Source organism: Hyalella azteca, unplaced genomic scaffold, assembly GCF_000764305.2.
Source record: "Hyalella azteca isolate HAZT.00-mixed unplaced genomic scaffold, Hazt_2.0.2 contig6587, whole genome shotgun sequence".
In the NCBI taxonomy this organism is placed as follows: domain Eukaryota; kingdom Metazoa; phylum Arthropoda; class Malacostraca; order Amphipoda; family Hyalellidae; genus Hyalella; species Hyalella azteca.
The window spans coordinates 1,016,028-1,023,427 of NW_025936745.1; the positions used below are offsets into that span (position 1 = coordinate 1,016,028).

Here is a 7,400-nt window from a genome sequence, read left to right on the forward strand (position 1 = left end):
ATGGACCGAGCACCATTTTGGCGTATTATCTGCAGCACTATGCGCCCTCCCGCATTATCTAGGCCTACAGATACCTCCTTCTAGTTCAACGGTAAAGAAATATGCTCTTAAAGGCCTTGCCAGTGGAGTTTGCCAGCCTCATATCTATGCCAAAGCTGCCTACGACAGCCTGATGAGGAGGCATATGTCATAGGCCCTACAAGAACTCCAGATACTCACTGTAAAAGAGACCAATATTTCGCATCCTTATGAACGGTCGAATTTCCGCATTTCGGCTCGCAGCCTCCCAGATCATGGCTCGACACTTAATGGTTTGGGATTCGTTTACTTTTTTCGATGTCTTGGAATAAACGTTTTTTTTGTCGTTCAAAGATTCAGCTTTTCCGAATTGCAAATGTGTTGTTAATCATTATAATAAGTAAATATAATTATTGTTAGAATGTTTTACAGAGCGTTAGAATAGAGATCTGAGATTGCGGATAGGAATTAATTGTTTGCTCGTGGACTTCAGGGCAATGTCACGTCTTGTGAAGTGTAACCCTATGAACTGTAGATTGGTAATTTCCTGTTCATTAAGTCCCACGAGCTGAGCATGAATTATGTACCTCATGAATGATCAAATATCTTGATGTTACTACGTGCAATAAATTGTTTTACTGTGACCGTTTGTTAGCTGATCATCGGATCTCTATTCCAGGACTGCCTGCAGGCAGTCCTGGACAACTTATCCAATCTTGGTAAGTTTCATGATTTTAGTTAGATTTTGGTCAAGTTTTTTAGCAAATGATTCAGATCAGATAATAAAAACTATCTATAAATATATTATAATTGAATATAAATATTTAACTTGTTAAACTCCAACAAACAATATATACAGCTAGCAAAATCAGCTAGTATCGGAATTTTATATTAGTTTTCCATTAGCTAAAAAATTTAAAGAGACATTTGCTACTGGAACTTCATTTGACCGTCAGAGATATTATTTGCTTAATGCCTCTAATCAAGAATAAAAACTTGGGAGAATTCGTCTGAGATCTGCAATTGCACAAATATCCCGCCTGCATTAAATGGAGCCTTGCGATTCAGCTAACTGCAGCTAATCAAATGCAAACGAAAGGACAGTTTCTTTCAATTGAGGCAGTATGAACGTTTCATTGGAGGAAACTAAGGCCAGTTTGGCAACAAAGGCCGGAGAGCTTTGCCAGATTAGCCCCAATGACGCGTCGCCGTCGGCTCTAGTTCCTGTTGCAATGGAAGCTTCTAATGCATCATGCGATACAGGCTGAAAAATAACGCCACTTTATCTTCCATTCTTGTCTGCCTTAGGAGTAATCAAGCGGAACTAAAGCCCAAGTAAAGCTGAGGAAATATTGAAAGCAAAAGGTCGAGTCAATGCATCCTAATCCTGAAACGTCGCTCAAATTTTTCCGCTTGACTGGCTTTAGTTGGTGCAGATTTTCAACTCAAAATTCTTCTGAAATTCGACTTCGCTCGCATTGAAAATTGACGGCCTAAAACTCTTGTGTTCGCTTTAAATAGCTTTATATACATTGAAATAAGTCTATAGAAGCATAATTTATGGCTTATGACAGGAAAACAATCATGTCCTCTACATATCGAAAGAGGTCATCAGTTGCAAGCAAAATTATCCTGTAGATTAATTTCAGTAATAAGATCTCTGCTGAGACGTTTTCACTATGGTCTTCTAATTTTTGCTCACGTCAGGTGGAAATATATAAATTATTACGATGACGATTATGCTATTAGACAAGTAATTCATTGGTATCGCCACCAAATAAGTTAGATTAGTTAATTTTTCTGATTAGATTAGTTAATTATTAATTAGATATGAATTTTTTATTGAAATATAAGTCATTCATTTGAATTTGTTTGGAGTTAATTGCACGGCACCTGACTTTCATCATGTGGCGCGCAAACGCTTTTTTGTTACTCCATAAGTTCATGGAAAATAATCATGGAATCTCTTTTTGCGGATAGCCATAAGTCCACGAGTTCACTTTCGTTACATTGCTGCCCATATGTTAAATTCCTAGGTTTTCTAACGGAAGCGAGTAAATTATTATCATGACGCACATTGCCCGACTTTATCGAGTCTTATATACTGATGGAAGGAGAATGGCATGTTCACGCATCTCTTTCCTGCAATAGGGGCTGCACCAATAAGCCATTTGCTCAATTAGCTCCAAAGATTCTTATTCCCGAGGCGGGCGATTGCTAATACGAAGCTTCCTTGAAGGACTCCCTGCCAATCTATCCCGGGGAAATTATCCCGAGGTCGATGCCAGCACGGCTGCTGCTGCTCGCCTGCTCGCCTCTCATGACGAGGCGCGCTAAATGTGGAGCTGTTGCCATGGACGCTCCGCTGCACCCTGGCTATCGCATTTTAGATAAAAAATGAAAGGAGGAGCGAGGTCGACCGATCATTCATTATTTGGTCATAAAAGCACTGGAGTTAATAGATTGCTTGCATTGCGAATTAACTAAGAATTTACAAGCACTTAAAATGCTACCAAAATTAACCAATTGTATATGCAAACAAGTCATTAAGTCCAGCTCAATCGTCTGTTCGAAAATTTTAGATTACGAGCACAAACACTTGGCAGAACAAAAATTCATTGAACGAGCATGAAAATCTAAATTGACAAATGGAAGACATGACAACGGTGAATTCTTACAAAAAAGCAAAGGTGCTTTAAAATTCAAGTTTATAATAGCTAAATGAGTCATCCAAACTAGGATATGGCTGTAAATTCGCAGGGATTACAATATTACTCGAAAAAAACTATGATTATAGAATATAAATTTAAGTTGTTGTTGGGTACCAGCATTCGTTGTACGTTGCAGCACTCGGCTTGTATAGGTCCAGCACAATGAGGAGGATGGGGCTAGTATAAAAGTATCCGGTTCGATAATTCCTCTATTTATGTTACGCCATTCTGGAATAGAAACGGTATGATGACATATTGACCTACGCTGAAGTGCATTTTGTTCGAGTATTTTAAGGTATATTTACGAATTAGAGACGATCTCATATCTGTTGACGATCACAATCATATTCAGGTTATGCTAATTGATTTTACTTGTCATCTAGAATTTTCGAACAGACGATGGAACGGTAATCGGAATCCTTTTATGAAAATATATAGTGAATAATTTGGAATTATTTTTGTTTTAAATTATTCGGTAAAAATAAGCCATTAACTTTCAATCATTATTTGAAATCATTAATTATTTACTGTTTCTTAATTGCCATTTAATTAAATCGAAACTCAATCTAAAAAGAAAGGTGAATTGATAGCTCGAGATTAAACTGAAATCTCTAGTAAAATCATTCAAAAATTTAGTTTGCTGTTCAACATCTTTGATTGTCAGATTTATTTGCTAAGAAAACATGACCAGACAATACTTATTGTACGTTGAATTTTATATATCTGAAGACTGCATTATGCCCATTCTTGAATGCTAAAAAAAATTCACCTGCAAAAAACTTTTCTTCTGCCACTAGAAGCGAAATGATTTGTATCGATTAAATTCTAAGTTATTTTCCACGGACCTTTACTCTAACCGTACAATCATGAGCTCCATGAGCGCCATGTATGGCAAAATTTCACAAAAAATTGCTCGTGGCTTGAAGTATTTATTGATGTTCAACAGAAAGTTATTTCTTTTGAATAAAAAAAATAACTGCTATATCTTGCCGTACAAAACCGGTATACTTTTCAAGGTAGCTAACGAGTAACGTCCCTTGATAGCTTCATGGAAACGATGTCTTTCAAACTCTGTTTCCCTACAGCGTCTCGGGAGGCGGGTTTCCAAGCCTCCATTCTTCGACAGCCGGTGACTTGGGTTGGAAATTCAACAGAAGCGCCCGAGCCTGCTGGAGTCGGGCTGGGGCCAAATTGTGTTGTCATAAGAGCCTCTTGTTACCAAGACTCTAGACTCGTCCCTGTGCTCCCCACTCCTGAACTTAAAAGCCCCCAAACGAACAAAATCTCACCGTGATCAAATCTACACTTGGTCGTGGGTCGGCATCGGTGAGATGGCGACTCGTTAGACCTCCTGTGAGTCATCCAATCGAATTGTTCATCGCACCTTAGACCTGAATTTAGTTAGTCGAGAAATCCCAGCGAGGATCTCAATAGTGGTGCCAATTAAGTGAGAGCTAATTTAAATTCCTGGCCTCCGAATGAAGACGCTACTTATTCCAGCGAAAATTTTCATGAGATGGAAATTTTAGAACGAATAAAATGTTGATGGGGAACAACGCTTGCGAAAGTCTTTTACGATTTTCTGAAATTTTATGAGGTATTAAAATGGTCTTAAAGTCGCTCGGGTCGTAGCATTAAGATCTTATGGTTCCAGCATTTGGACTCGCAGCTCAAATAAATTAAGTGACAAGATATGTATTCATGAATTTAGCCATGAATTCATTACAATGAGGAGCGGGAGAGCGAAGTGCCGTTATTTTCTCCTCATAATACGTACAATGTTTATCAGTTTGGTCCAACATTCACTGCCTGCAACAAGTGTCAAATTAACGCATGATTAATCGTCAAATTCACTATTGCATCAAATGCACGCAAGAAATTTATGACTTCTATCGCAGTCACTACTACGATTGAGATGTCCTCGCTTAAATTTAGTTCTAAGTGAGAATTACACAATACAGTACAGCATATCTCTCCTGCTGCGGGAATAATTACCTATATAATCTAAATAATAATCTATATAATCTAAGTTTGACTTGTGTTTGACAATAACATTTTTAATATTTTATTGATTTATGTCAGCCTGTTGAGACAAATATTTATCTAATATGCTGCGTGATCGTTTGGAATATTTTGTTGCAATTTTATCGTGTATCAAAACTGGTCGAATATTTCTCAGTCTAATAAGTAATCATTTTTCGTATCTTTCCTGAGCTCCGAAGCGCTAAAGAGTACTTGCATATGTTCGCAGTGTTCAATTCATTGGCAGCTTGGCCTGGCGGTGCAGGTTAACGGTCTTCGACGAGCCCGCGAATAGAATCATTAGGTTAGATTGCAGCTTCGTGGAGTTTTATTCGAATTTTATGACGGTCGTCCAGGGCAAAGGTGGCTATCACGGCCAGAATATTTCCAGCCTGGGGCGAGATGTCAGAGAGGAAAGCGTGCTTTAGATCAGGCGATAATGCTATCTATTTCCCGATAATGATTATAAAATAAATATACATATATTAATAATTTAATGTGGCACTGCGTAATTTATCTAAATTGTTTCCAATGATGATGGGATAGTACAGTTAAAACAATATGTAGTGTGTAAATCAAACGACGATAAAAAAATTACCTCAACATGCAGGGCTGCTGTGTATAAGAAAAAGTAAGCGTTCAATTTTTGATCCAATTAAGACGACAGTTATTTGAATTTCTTTGATATTAACATATTGAACGCAGAGGAAATTTTATGAATATTTTGTGCGCTCTTTTTACAGTTTCGTCATCTCCTCGTCATCGTAACTAAATCGAAACACCCGTCGGGAGCTGGCTTCGTTTCTACCTTCCCTTCACATTCATCGGGAATAGAAGAGAAAAATCGACGGTCAACTCTCCTCCTTGTCACTTCTGGCGCTCGGTTGCAGTAAATAATGGCACTAGCCTTGCTCGGCAATATACATGCAAATTGCCATTAATTTGGCCACTGAGAAAAAAATGAGATTGCTTCCCCTGTTTGCTTAACGCCAAGGAGATCGTAGCGCTGCTGGGTTAGAATTCGTTACTTGCTTTGCCGGGCAAAATCCAGGGAGGATTGCGTGCTCCGCTGTTATGCATGATGGATTTTTCGATATTCCGTACGCTGCGTGTGTCAACTTACCAAGTATCTCGAGAGTCAGGAATAATTTAATGGAGATATGAGGTTAATTTTACTCTTATAGCCTCGCTTAATGGCATTTTTTAAACGGCTTCTGGTCATAAAATATACGAAGTAATAAAAATTTATTTTAATGTGTGTGCCACAGAAAAATATAATCAATTTCTATACATTTCTACCTATACCTATAATGACAGGAGAACAAATTTTCTTGAGGTTGAGAGACAATCTTCCTCTAGTCGTGCATAATATAAATGTACAGCTTTTTTAAATAAAAAAATTAAACTTCGAGAATTGTTGACATCTAATTTGCGAATTTGTAGCAAAATGTTTTTTATTTGTGTTTCCTTGTAGTTTCCCAGATATTTCCATTTCAGTTCCTATGCTTCTATCACATGTATCATTTATAGGAAGTTTCACGAGGCGCCCTGGGCATGACGGCGTCACTCGGTCTCATAATAGCCTTGATGGCTCGGCCTCCTCTTGCCGCCAATAAGAAGATATTGTTTTAGAAGAGCCATAAGGGCAAGTCTGCTCTCGTGTCTCAGCAGGGCTCTCTATGGGGGTCCATTTGATGACGGTATCAGGCCAACCAAACTGGCCCCGCCACTTAACTGCATTAGCTCAATGATAATAAATAATTCCTTCCATTGTATTCATTGCCGTTCGATGTTATACGACGTGCCGCAGCCAAAGCGGGAAAATATACAGCAATTGCATTCAATTGATCGCACTTGATCCAACACTCAGCAGCCTGAAAAAAGTTGACGAAATTAACGTATTAATGAGAGCCATTTGACAAAATTATTCATGTATAATACAGATTTGGAACCACTAATTGAAGATAGACTTCGCTTCGTTTATTTTATTCACCGATACCTCATTACGACCAAAGAAATTAATCTCGGGATTAATAAATTTATTTTAATTTAGCGGAAAAACGATAATCAGGTCATTAATTCGCCACCAATAATTATTCAATTAACTTTTTTACAGGAAATTTGAAGTGAGAAATTGAACATTGACTATACCTCATGTCATTCATAAGCGCGGCGAGATGCATTTCAACTCAGACGGACGAGCAAAGTCTCAATAATATCACTGATAAATAGATGAAACTAGTTAAGACAACGTTCAGCCTACGAGATCAAGCTACTAACGAACTGCGAGACCGTGTAATTGCAACCGAGAACTCCAACAAGCTCATTTAATTGCTTCTGATATTGTGAATGGAGAATCTGCTGGCCAAAACCTAAACAAATTAAGATTGGTAGAAGCTATTGGGGTTGTCAGAGCGATCGGATGCTCCCACAGGATGTCTAGTTCATCATGAACATCGCAGTCTTTGAGAGTCGAAGTTCCATTTGTGGAGACTTTGGTGTACAGATAACGCACGGCTGGATTTTGTTGTGGTGCAGATAACGCTCGGCTGGTGCTTGTTGTGGTGCAGATAACGCACGGCTGGAGTTTGTTGTGGTGCAGATAACGCACGGCTGGAGTTTGTTGTGGTGCAGATAACATACGGCTGG

At 38.4% G+C, this 7,400-nt stretch overlaps 1 long non-coding RNA gene across 3 annotated transcripts; it reads left to right on the forward strand.

Moving 5' to 3' along the window:
• The first annotated feature begins 483 nt into the window (after positions 1-483).
• Positions 484-6,613, forward strand: LOC125178035. 3 transcript variants are annotated; one of them, XR_007156764.1, is made up of 4 exons: positions 484-737; positions 3,815-4,082; positions 4,981-5,055; positions 5,495-6,613. It is a non-coding gene; the product is annotated as an uncharacterized LOC125178035 (long non-coding RNA). The 3 variants fall into 3 exon arrangements; XR_007156763.1 differs by lacking the exon at positions 4,981-5,055; XR_007156762.1 differs by lacking the exons at positions 4,981-5,055; positions 5,495-6,613 and having other exon boundaries at positions 3,815-4,257.
• Positions 6,614-7,400: the final 787 nt, after the last annotated feature.